Source organism: Tamandua tetradactyla, chromosome 4, assembly GCF_023851605.1.
Source record: "Tamandua tetradactyla isolate mTamTet1 chromosome 4, mTamTet1.pri, whole genome shotgun sequence".
NCBI classification, from domain to species: Eukaryota; Metazoa; Chordata; class Mammalia; order Pilosa; family Myrmecophagidae; genus Tamandua; species Tamandua tetradactyla.
The window spans coordinates 147,562,904-147,575,306 of record NC_135330.1 but is presented as its reverse complement, the minus strand read 5'-3'; the positions used below and the strand labels follow the sequence as shown (position 1 = coordinate 147,575,306).

General features: G+C 37.4%; 1 protein-coding gene across 35 annotated transcripts in view; it reads right to left on the bottom strand.

Moving 5' to 3' along the window:
• LOC143681453 (uncharacterized) overlaps positions 1-12,403 on the bottom strand; it is a 241,337-nt gene that overhangs the window by 195,884 nt on the left and 33,050 nt on the right. For 4 of the 35 annotated variants that reach the window (XR_013174627.1, XR_013174626.1, XM_077158510.1 and 1 more), the window contains exon 1: positions 5,249-11,047. The exons of 9 other annotated variants lie outside the window; for them this stretch is intronic. The gene's annotated coding sequence lies outside the window, so the exon portion shown is untranslated. Of the gene's footprint in view, positions 1-5,248; positions 11,048-12,403 lie in introns of those variants that run through there. 22 more of the 35 variants (XR_013174639.1, XR_013174636.1, XR_013174640.1 and 19 more) reach the window with 11 other exon arrangements.

Sequence of the window (12,403 nt, the reverse complement as noted above, 5' to 3'; positions counted from 1 at the left end):
TTAACTATTTCTCTGCCTGGAAAGCCTTTTCCCAAATCATGCAGCTGATTTCCCATCACGGGCCCCTGTCTCTGCTCAGTCATCACTGCCTTTCCCCGTACACAATAGCTACAGTTCCGATCATCCCCCAGCTCCTGTCTATCCCAAGGGCTCTGTTTTAGTTTGGACTTGGGACCAGATGTCCAAACACCAACCATCTTCCTTTCTGATGCTTCTTGAAGGACCACAAAACCAAACACATCGAAAGAAAATCCCAACAGCTCCTGCGCAAGACGGCTCCGCGGGAATCTCTAGCCCTGTCTGTTGAAGGAAAGACCTCATGCGCCCGGTCTTCCAGCTCCGCGCGGTTGTGTGTGAGATGCAGAGGCTGGGCCCCGCAGCTGCAAGAGCTGTGGTTTACCCACCAGGCAGCCGGGCGGGCTCCGGCAGCTGCCACCCTGCTCTCCCCGCTCCTAATCCTCAAAGCGGGAAGGAGGTGGAACAAATATTTTAAATCACGAAGACCCCTCTTCATTCGGAGTCTCTTTGGAGGCCTCTTCACCTCTGTCCCATTCTGGACCTTCCCCTATGGCATGGTACACTCCTACTGAAATGGGCGCAGGAATGATTTAAAAAACAACAGATTGAGAGGACTGTTGCTAGAAACTCACACCTTGCAGACTTAGTTTTTTGTTGGTTTTTTTTTTTTTTTACATAGGCAGGCACCGGGAATCAAACCCGGGTCTCCAGCATGGCAGGCAAGAATTCTGCCACTGAGCCACTGTCCCACCACCTTAGGCTTAGTTGTTAAATTGTTGAATTCACTTCTTATTCTGCAATTTTATAATTTATATCTGAAGATGAATATTCTCCAGATTAAATGAAGCATGAGACATTTGGGGAGCTTTCCTACCTTCATGCATACTCCCTGTCTGTCACAGATGCAAAACTGCCAAGCTTTGACTCCTGGACAACTGGAACTATGCTTTAGCTTTCTGTATTTTCTTTGCATTTACAACCAAAGAGGGATGTAATCCATCCAGAGAGGGTCCCTGGGCCCAGAATAAGCAGAGGACTTATTATCATCCTAAGAACTAACACCAGTTAATATTTATTGTGTTCCCAAATACCAGGCACTGAGCATTTATACATTGCACCCAATATCACATTTAAATCTTGCAATAACCTGGTATGGAATAGATGTTATCCTCCCGTAGATGAGAACCTGAGGCTCAGAGAGTTTAAATACCTCTGCCCCAGGAGCCACCGCTAGGAAGAGGCAGAGCTAAGATTCAAATACTGGTCTCTCAATTGCACTTGCTGTGTTGAAGTGTTATCTTGTCACATCTAGCTGTCTTTTCCATAATAAAACATAAATATCAAGCTTATTTTTCTAGAATATTTCTAGTGGAAATAAATGAGACCGTTGGGACATTTAAGTTAAATTTTGGGTGTTGTTAGAGTGTAAACACCTCTGTATGCCAATCCATGATCCCTTTTCAGAAGGGGTCCTGAAAACTTAAATGAATAAAACTCATTCATTCAATCGGGAAATAAACATTGTCGCATTAGTGTTATAATAATGAACCACATGTTGTGTTTGGAATTTATAGCCTTGGCTGGGGAGACCAGCATTACTTCATTTCACAAACACTTAAATTATGATATGAAGAGAGTACATAGGAGCACCAGGGGATGGAGGTCAAATAAGGCTTCCTTGAGGAAATATTTCATTCGAGACCCAAAGGTTGACTAACAACTAAGCATGAGGAAGGGGTTACTTGCAGAAAGGAGCATGTATTGGGGTTGTTGTGTAGGGAGGAGTTTGGCATGTCTCTGGAGAGTAAAAGGATAATAAGAGAAGAGATTGTGAGGTAGCCCTGGACCAGATCATGGGGCAGGGGTGGGGGGGATAGTGGGGAGACTGGTCCTGATCCTAAGAGCAGAGGGGAAAATTTTGGAAGTTTTAGTCAGGAATGATGTGACCAGATTTGGATTTTTTTAAAAAAAACCTGTTTAAAAGCACCTATTGCAAAGTATGGACTACAGTTAACAGTAATATGTTAATATTCTTTCATCAACAGTAACAAATGTACCACACCCATACTAGGGGTCAACAGTAGGAGGTGATAAGGGGTATGGGGTTTTCTTTTTTATGTCTACTTATTATTTTTCTTTTTGGAGTAATGAGTGTTCTAAAATTGATTGTGGTGATGATTGCACAGCTAGATGATAATCCTGTGAGACACTGTATACTTTGGATGGATTATATGGTGTGTGAATATATCAAAATAAAACTTGCAGAAAAAAAAAAGATATGGGGAAATAAAAAAAAAGAATCAGTTTTAGATCAGAAGGTGACCTGAAAGACTAAGTCCTAAGTTCTTCAGTCCTAGACTGAATTCAAACTCCCTTTTTCAGACAGTAAGTGGCCCATGACCCATCCAATGCAATGATATGTGTACCTAAAGAGCAGAAACGGATCTGGGATCCGGGCCTACATTTTGGATTCTGGACCACATTTGCAAATGAGGCCAAGGAGTTAAGGCCACAGCTCTGGCTCCCTCCTAAAAAAAACTCCTCTGAACTCTTTCTCTGCCCTTCACTGAAGATCTTCACATTCGTGGTTTGCACGTACACACACACTCCAGCCTCCTGCATCCTCTGTAAGTGGAAAGGGGGAGTCTATTCCTGACACAGAGTAAGGAGGAAACGGAGGGGTAGAACAGGTCCTACTGGGACAGAGGAAAGAAAAAAATGGGGGATAAGTGAGCTAACTTATTTAACCAGTCCCCTGTTGTTGGACACTAAGTTTGTTTGAAATGTTTGCTATTATAAAAAACATTTCCATCAAATTCTTCATGTTATATCATTTTTGAGGAAATTAAATAAGCTGCTAGGGAAAGGGGTAAAAATCTGATACCACATGCTATCCAGAGTTTTACCAGATTATACTCATTAAATTAAAAGTACCAGTTTAAAAAGAAAAGAATATGTAAGTAACAACAGTGTGAGCTGGCCAGGTAAATGGGAAGATAGTAGAATGAGTTTCCCAAAGTAAAACATAGGATAAATTAAAAGCAGCCAGTGTTCCTCTTTTACCTGATCATGAAACTCAAGTTGACTTCCAATGCTACTTTGGACCTGATTGAACCCTGTCCAACTATACAGAAAGAAGTAAGAATATAGCAAATACATTTCAGGATGTTGTTTCCACACTAAATATATACATTGAAAAAGGTTTTAACCTTTAATTTTCCATTTGTCCCTAAAGAACAACTAAACGCTAAAACTTGCAAAAAGTTAATTGTTAGAGAAAAGGTGTTGGTATATGTGCTGCAAACTAGAATAATTTCAGTTAAAACAAGTACATTTCTGAGAAACAGATACTTGATACTTAGAACAGAGAGGAATCGAGAAAGTTTGGTTAGCTATGAAAGGAAATTCTTTACCTCATGCAAGTCAGAGCACGCAGAGAAGTCTAAACTATTTCATAAGATTTATACAGCAGCTCCTAACAACCTGAAAGAAGTATTTGACCATAACCTGTATATTTCCCCCCAAATAACAGTGTGATTACAAAATACCCCCAACACTGATAAGGATTTTTTTTTACCCAGGTACTTGATTTCAAAAAGGTTCATCTTTCCTTTGCAGAATTTAAGACAAGATTTTAAGCAAGTAGCCAACTATTTGTTTCACTGTCCCTTCTGAATGTTGGCATGAGAGTGAGACCGGTTATGAAATGTCAGTATGCTGATGCCGTGAGTGATAAGTGAACTGGATGGCCATGTCATTGTTACTGGAAGCCTAAGCCCACAACAAGGTATATTAATCCTTGGAAAACATAACAGCCACAGGATATACTCTGGGACTTGGGAAACACTCCTGCCAAACAGCAAGGACTGTTTTAAGTAGTAGCTACAGTTTTTTTTTTTCCCCAGCCAAGTCTCTTAGGAGAAAATGCAGATGACATTGCTATGATTCATCCACTTGTTCAAACTTTCAGAAAGAGACTTTATGAAAGCAAATTTACTTTTTTCCCCATTATTATTTCAGTAACAAAATTGGTGGGTGAACTCAAGAGAACATTTTGAGCAAACATAAAGACCAAAAAGAAAATAAGGAAAATTTGAATTATACTTTTTCCTACGTCCTAAAGACAAATTTATCTGACAAAGTGAATCAAACACTCCTTACTTTAAAATCAAAAACTAGGGGAAGGGGGAGGGGGGAACTATATCATACACTTTGATTGAAAGACAAAATATCATTAGGGGTTTCTTAAATTTGTTTATATATTTAACCTAATTTTAATAATAATATTAAATGGGATTTTTATTAGACAAACTAAATGAAAAAGCAAATAAAAAATGTAAAAATAAAACAGCAAAAATAACTACAAAATTACTGAAATAATAATGGAGATCAGGGAAACTAGCCCTGCTAGATATTAAAGCAATTATGACCAGTACAATACTGTTATTATAAACAGTATGAACACGCAGATAGCTCAATAGAACAGAATAGAAAATACAGAAATAAATGTAAAGGTATTTAATATTTAATAAGAGTGACAGTGGAGAAAAGCTAGAGTATTCAGTAAAAGGTTGACTAGCCATCAGGGCGAGGGGAAGAGGAACTTATGCTAAAAGAAATCCCATGGATCAAATGTTTTAATGTGAACATTAAGCATTCAGAGCATTAGAAAAAAAATGGAAAACTTTCTAAATAATCTCTGGGCAGGAAAGGTTTTTCCCACATTGATTCAAAATCTAGACATCATAAAGTATGACTTTATGTTTGATGGTATAATACATTTCTACATGGCAAAAAAATACCATAAAAAGTCAAAATACCGAAAAAAAAAAAAAAAAAAAAAACCCTGGGAATAATATTTGCAATGCATGTCAAAAAATTCCAATTTCTCTAATACACAGAGCTTCCAGAAGTTGATAAGAAAAGACCAATTAAAAAAAGGTAAGCCAAGGATAGAAACAGAAAAGTCATGGAAGAGTAAATACAACTGTCTCTTGAAAATATGAGATCTTCATTCAAAGAATAATTTTTATGTTATTATTTTTATGTTAATTAAACATTTTTAATTAACATTAAAGTGTTAAAATGTTAATTAAAGTGTTAATGTTAACATTAAGTGTTAATTAAACATTTTTATATGTTAATTAAAACTACTGATTTAGTTTACCAGGTGGCTTAAACAAATACCATGAAATGAGTCCATTTAAACAATGGGAATTTATCAGCTTACAGTTTTGAGGCTAAATTAAGGTCATCAAGGCAATTCCTTCTTCCTGGAGACTGGCTGCCAGCTATCCTTGGCTCCTCAACTACATGGCAAGGTAGTCATGGTGATGGAGTCTCCTGGGCTCTCCCTTCCCTGTAAGGTTCCATTTCAGCTTCTTGCTTCTGTGACATTCTTTCTTTCTTTCTCTCTCTCCATGTTTATTCCATTTATAAAGGGCTCCAGTAAAAGAATTAAGACCCATCCTGGATGAAGTGGGTCATACCTTGACTGAAGTAACCTTGCCAAAAGGTCATATTTACAATAGGCTCACGCCTAAAGGAATGGATTGGATTTAAGAACATGCTTTTCTGTGCTATGCACAGCTTCAAATCACCATATATACTTCCCACTTTTCATCTATCCAGTCAAGAAGTTTGATAATGTGCTGTGATTACAAGTGTATCATTACCTGGTGAACCAGGCACTTACATCTCTGCTAATGGGAGTGTAAATTGGTCCAGCCTCTACGGAGAGTAATTGGCAATATCTATCAAAATTTTTAATGCACCTAACTTTGCCCCAGAAATCCCACCTCTAGAAATGTACCCTATGGAAACACTCACACATGTGCAAAATACCATTTATATAAAGCTCTTCACTGCAGCATTGTTTGTATTAGCAAAAGTTTGGGAACTGCCATCAGTATGCCATTAGGTTATATGAGCATGTCATCCAAACCATGACAGACACTCTTGATTGCCTATCGAATAATATTCTTCTATTTTGCTAACAGCCCCATTTTGCAAGGCCCCAAGTCACAACCCTTGTCCCTGCCCAGGAGATAAACCCCGAAGAGATTAAATCAATCATGATCATTCCATTTACCTTGCCAATCATTGTTGGAATACAGTAAAATATCTAGACTACTTACTGCCTGCGTCGGGGAAACTGCGCAGCAGGGGTAGGAGAATAGAAGGGAGATTTATTTTTCAGTCAAAACTCTTGTGAACTTTTGAATTTCATACCTTAGATATTTAGATATGAAATAAAAATACATTAAATTTCTCATAATGTCATCTCCATTTTTAATCAAATAATTGAGGCACCAAAAATTGCCTTAAGTTTTAAAGGCATTAGTAGAAATAAAACTTAAGACCACAATACCCTAACTATAGAGAAATCTCTGCTATTTGGGATATGTGGGTCCCTGTTATTATTTGTTTTAATATCTCTTTTCCCAGTGAATGAGCAGGATGGTTTAGTCTGATGACTATAAAATCAGGCAAGCGTATGTACAAATTCTGTCTCCACTACCTCTTACCAGCTGTTTGACTTTTGGCAGGTAACTTATTGGAACCTCATTTTATTACCTATCAAACAGGATAATACTGAAATGTCAGGGTTATGGGAATTTCATTTATTTATATAAGGTAATATAAACAAAGCCCTTAGCCCTGTGCTGAGCTCTAAAGAGACCCTGGTAGATGTTGGCTGTTGTGATCTCATTTAATTAAACAGATTTAAATTAATTTTGCCTCAATATTTGTGGAATTTTGCAGCATATCTTGAGATAATCAGAAAGAAACACTGTTCAGAATGAAGAAACTAAGATTGGGATAACTCCGGTTGAATGAGCAAAAGGAGAGTGTGCTAGGCAGTGCCTCTCACATTTTAACACACACAGAAATCACACAGGGATTCTGATTTTATAGGTGGGGAGGGACCAGGGTGCTTTTCTAATAAGCTCCTAGGTGAAGCTGATGCTGCTGGTAAGCAGTCCATGTTTTGAGCAACAAGGCTTATCATATTTGTCAACCTTGTGTGAACATTGGCATCACCTGAGTTCTACCTTCAAAAATTCTGATTTTCTTGGTCTGGGCTGCAGCCTGGGCTTAGACATTTTTAGAGCTCCCCAAGGAGATTCTAACATGCAACCACGGGTGAGGACTGCTGGCTTAGACTCTTCATTAAGTCTTCTGCTTGAAATTGAGTCTTGGTTGTTCACATTATATTGGTAGGGATTTTGAGTGCTTATCCATTTCCTCCATAGATTAGAAGTTTCTTCAAGACAAGAATTATTTCTTTCCTTTTTTAACCTCTGGTTTCTATCTTCCCCTTAGTCTTCCTAAGGTGCCTAGGACCTCTTAGAATCTCAGGCAGCACAGTTGATTAACTGGCTATTTAAATTGCAAACTTAACGCAACAGCTGGAGGCCTCCCTCTGAAAGGCTGTTCCTCTGCAGGTCGTAAACCTACTTAATGAGAATCTCCACTGCCCGGGCGCCAGCTACCACACAGCTGTCAGTGCCACAGGCAAAGATTTCCAAAACCACTTCCAGTTCCCAATGACAGTAGTGTCCTTCACTGATGTTTTTCTTTTCCTCTCATTCGTTTTCAACTTTTAATGGATTAGGTAATGATGCACATAAAATAGTGCCCAGAGCAGTCAACTATTTCCGTTTTGTGTGGTTCTGTTTTTCCAGACAGTTAGCGGAGGAATGTGATGTAGAAGAGCGTGGGATTTGAGGCCAGGACATGGAGTCAAGTCCTGGTCTGCCACTTACCATTGGGCAGTCTCTTAGCATCACCATGATGCCTCGGTTTCCTAATCCATAAAGTGGGTGATAATAACAGAGGGTTGTTAGCATAATGAGGTCATTTGTATGAAACACATTTCAAAATGTAAAGCAGTTTTCAAGTATTATTATGATTGTGAAAGGTATAAGTGAAAACATTATATAGATGATTAAATCACTTAGCATTTCTCATTTCAAATAGTAATAACATCCCTGAAATCTCTTCTATCTTTTTTTCCTTGTCTATCAGATCCCACATCCCTGTTTAAAGGTTATCTTGGTTACCTTCATTTCCAAATTATTAGCAGGACTAAGATTTATCATCTAAACTAGAAACAGGTATGGCATTATTGAGTTCTTCCTTTTCCCACTGAACTCTTTGGAAGGAAGACACAATATAAAAGGCAAAGCGAAGGAAACTAACAGTTTCTGCTCATTCACTCAGTGTATGTCGAGAGCCTGCCAGGTGGCAGATGCTGTGTGAATGTCTGGTTGAAATACTGTCATGTACAGAATAGATATTGGAGTTTAAGTCTAGCAGAGAAACATGTGATAAATGATATAAAAGGGAACAATGGAATTAGCCAGGGAGCTCACATAGTTAAGGGTTGGAAAAGTCCACTGGAAGCAAAGTGAAGCTTCAAGAATTAGCCAGCCTGAGCACACATAGTTAAGGGTTGGTGCCCTGGCAGAGAGAACAGGGAGGTCTGGGTGAAAGAGAAGACGGTTTTTAAAGGAAGGGAAAGAAGATGAGTATGCCTGGAGAGTATGAGAGGGAAAGTGGTCAGAGGGGATGCTGGGAAGTAAACACTAGCCAGAAGCCTTGGAAAGCCTGTCTGGGGAATTGGATTTTATCCTAAAGGTATTGGAAAGCCATTAAAAAGATTTAAAACAGAAGAGTGATCTAATCAGATTTCTAGGATTTTTTTGTTTGTTTCTGTTCCATTTGTTTGGTTGCAGTGGGGAGCATGCATTTGAGGGAGAAGGAACAAGTTGATGAGAGCAGATGCAATGGTTTAGAGGCAAGAAAATGGTGACCTTATCTTGTATTATAACAAATGGGGCCAGAGAGTAAAAAGTGAAAAACCTTATAAAACAGAAACTCTTCTCATCACTTATGATCACATCATGCTCAAAACTCTTCAAACTTTCTCCATTTTTCAGGATGAAAATGTTAAAATGCTTAACATGGTTTTAAGGGCCCTTCATGTTCTGGCCCCCTTTCTTCTCTCTCAACCTGGCCGTCTCTGTTCCTTTATGTGTCAAGCTCTTTGAGCCATCATCACCCATAACTTGCCTAGAAACTTGGAACAGATCTTAACTCTGTGGTTCATTGTTATCCTCCAAGAGCAATAAATAAATAGAGTGATTTAAGAGATATTTGGGAAGTAAAATCAATAGGATTTGGAGGAGAAAAGGATAAGGAGACAGCAAGGATGACACAAAGGTTTCCAGCTTAAGTAACTGGGTGGTTTGGGAAACAATTTGAGGAGGAAACAAAGATGAGATCAATTTGACTTTTGTTGAGTTTGAAGTGGTTGCAAGTTATCCGAGAGTAGATCCTAAATTGGCAATTGGATTCAAGTACTTAATATATATCAGATTCTATAGTAGGCACTTTCATATATGTTATCTCATGGAATTAAATAAAGCCAATGTATATAGAAACAATTAACTATATGACCTAACTTTAAACTAGGCTTTACACTAATTACTTTAATCCAGACTGTGAATAACTCCATACCTATTCATCTAGTAAAATGAGCAATTGAGCCTGGAGTTAAAAACTGTCTCATGATTTGAATCACTTCATTACCAAAGTATCCCAATGGAGCAATGATGGGAAAACTTAAACAGAAATAAGTATACCAGGGTTGGTGAATGACTTCATTCCCATGGAACAGTTTTAGCTTGCCCTACTCCTTTTCATGAGCAACCCTAAATCCAATAGGGGTAGAGAAATTATCCTACCATCCCTACCATCGACAGCATTCATTATTCCATATTACCTTCTATAAACCAATTTCTGTTAAGAGGTCTCTTTTCCTGCTTTCAGCAAGATATTTATATCCAAAGCTTCTATTAATCTATGAAGTATTTCTTTCACCTAGTTTAAATATTTTATACCTCTTAGTTACATGTCTAGGTGCGACATTACGCCTTCAATACATTTCACTGCATCCTTGAAACCTTCAGACTCTAAGCTCCTCAACATGAGTAAGCACTTTGCTCCATAGTACTTTAGAACATTGTTTTTCAAAGTAAGGTCTGTACTTTCTCAAAGTAAGGAAACACCAGGGTCATGATTTAAAACACGTGCTTGGGTCCTTAACCCCAGCATTTTCCTGATGAGTCCCAGGAATCTGCATCTTTAAAAAGCTGCCCAGGTGGTATTTATACACATTGGGATGTGAAAATTTGGATTTTTGTTTAAAGGCAGATAATTCACATTGCTGTATCACATCCTGCTGTATTTAAGAACTGGATTTGAAATACTTTCTCACGGAGGACTAATGAACTAGAAAATAAGTACATTAAAGAAAGATTTGAATCTCCAAGCAAAAACAAAACAAAAGACAGTTTGAATACTCTAAATCGGGTTCTATGGAAGAAGTTTTAAAAAGGTTTTATCCCACCTATCGTTGCCCCTGGAGTGGTTGCTGAAGAACTTCTTTACAAATATTTTACATGGAACAACTAAATATCAGATAAGTAAGTATTCACCGATTAAAGGGAAATAAGCTAATTGGAGATTTTAAAAAAGCAAAGGGGGTGCTTTACAAGTAAGATGTTTTATTGGAAGTAAGGAAAGTTCACAACACAAAGTCACTCTAAGGTTATGAGTTTTTCTTTTTTATATTTTGTTTTTGTTTTGTTCATTTGTTTGCCTTTAGATAAGTATTTTTCAAAGAAGTTTCCTAAGAGGAATGGCAGGATTGTTTCATGGACTTTAACTTTCATTTATTGCCCACCAACTTTTACTCAACATCTGTATTATTACTCATAAGAAGGTTGTACACATTATATATACACATATATGCTCACACATATATAAAATAAATATATTTAATTCTCAACCCAAACAGGGATATTGCAGTGTTGTTAAAACTCTTGTGTTCCAAGACAAATAAATACTGTTAATTGAAAGATGCTGGATGTATTATATGAGCCTGGATCTCTTTTTCAGTATATAAGCCATGTATTTTTTTAATTTGAAAAAAAAAGGAGAAAAAAATCATTTCTGTGAATGTTTTTCATTCACAAAGCTGCAGTCTTTTTTTTTTTTTTTATTGTTCAAATACCAAAAGGTTAATTTTTAAGAACTTTTCTTTGGCAAACTGAATAAAAAATTCTATTATCCTTCAATTAAATGTAGGTAAGAAGTATCTGACAGTGAACAGAAGAGAGATACATATTATGCATGCAAGGAAAATTAAAACTTGGGATGTTGGGGTGGGGGGTTGTGCTTTGATGTACAAAAGAAGCATTGTTAATGGGGGACAAAACCTCCCCAGTATGGAACAGAGATAAAAAGGAAGGAGTTCCTAGCAGATCAAGGTCAACTGAGATATATGAATAACATAAATGCTATTAATCTAGTACCGCATGAATCACGGGAGTTCAGCAGGGTATGGTTATGTGGCAGAGTTCATGGCAGGAGTGTTTTATGTCACTTTGTATTAGATAATGAGCATATTCATCAAGGATTCCTAAATACCATCCAAACTGGCATAGAAGAGCTTTAAGGAGCTTGAGAGAACAAATCAAAGAACTAGATCTGAGGCTCAGAAAGGTAATAGGGATGCTCAAGCAGTGCACTGAGTTTAGATATTTGTAGGCTTCCATACAGTCTCACTCGGCAGGAAATAGCGTGAGAAAGGATTTCTTAGTTGGATGGCGAGCAGCTTATTATGTCTAATGTCGCCTCCCTCATTATGTCCTAGTTTACTAGTTTGAAAAGATGCAGACAGTAATGCATTAAAACACTGTATGCTGAAAAACATGGAATTCCTTTCCACTTATGACTAACTTAAAGTAGAAAATTAGCTATTTCTCCTTACTTCAGGGAAACTCAGCATAAAATCACTAAGTAAGTAAATTTTCTTTTTTCAGAGTCAAATCTAAATGTTTAGGACCCCTTTGATCCAATTGTTATTAAAATATATGTGTGTATATTTATATTCCAGACCCATACCTTTCAAAAGCACAATTATGAGGAAGAAGAAAAGAAACCAATGAGAAATAAGAAGAGAAAAGTGAAAGTAAAGAACTAATAGAAACATTGTTTTTTTAAAACTGCATTTTAAAGTAAGACTTTCAGGGTAAATAGATTGCATTTCCATCAGTTTAATGAGGCATAGAACCTTTTACAAATTCACTGAAAAATCATAAAAAGCAAGCACCCTAGAACACCATGATGTCTTAATTTGAATGCAACTGGCAACATATACTGAGTTCCTATCACTTAGGCCCTATTTTAACCTTATTTAATCATTTATTACAAATACTCATTAACTGCCTTGAATGTGCTAAGCATTGAGGTGCCGCAGCGAACAAGACAGAAATGGTCCTGCCCTCATAAAACTTGTTGTCTTAAGATTGAT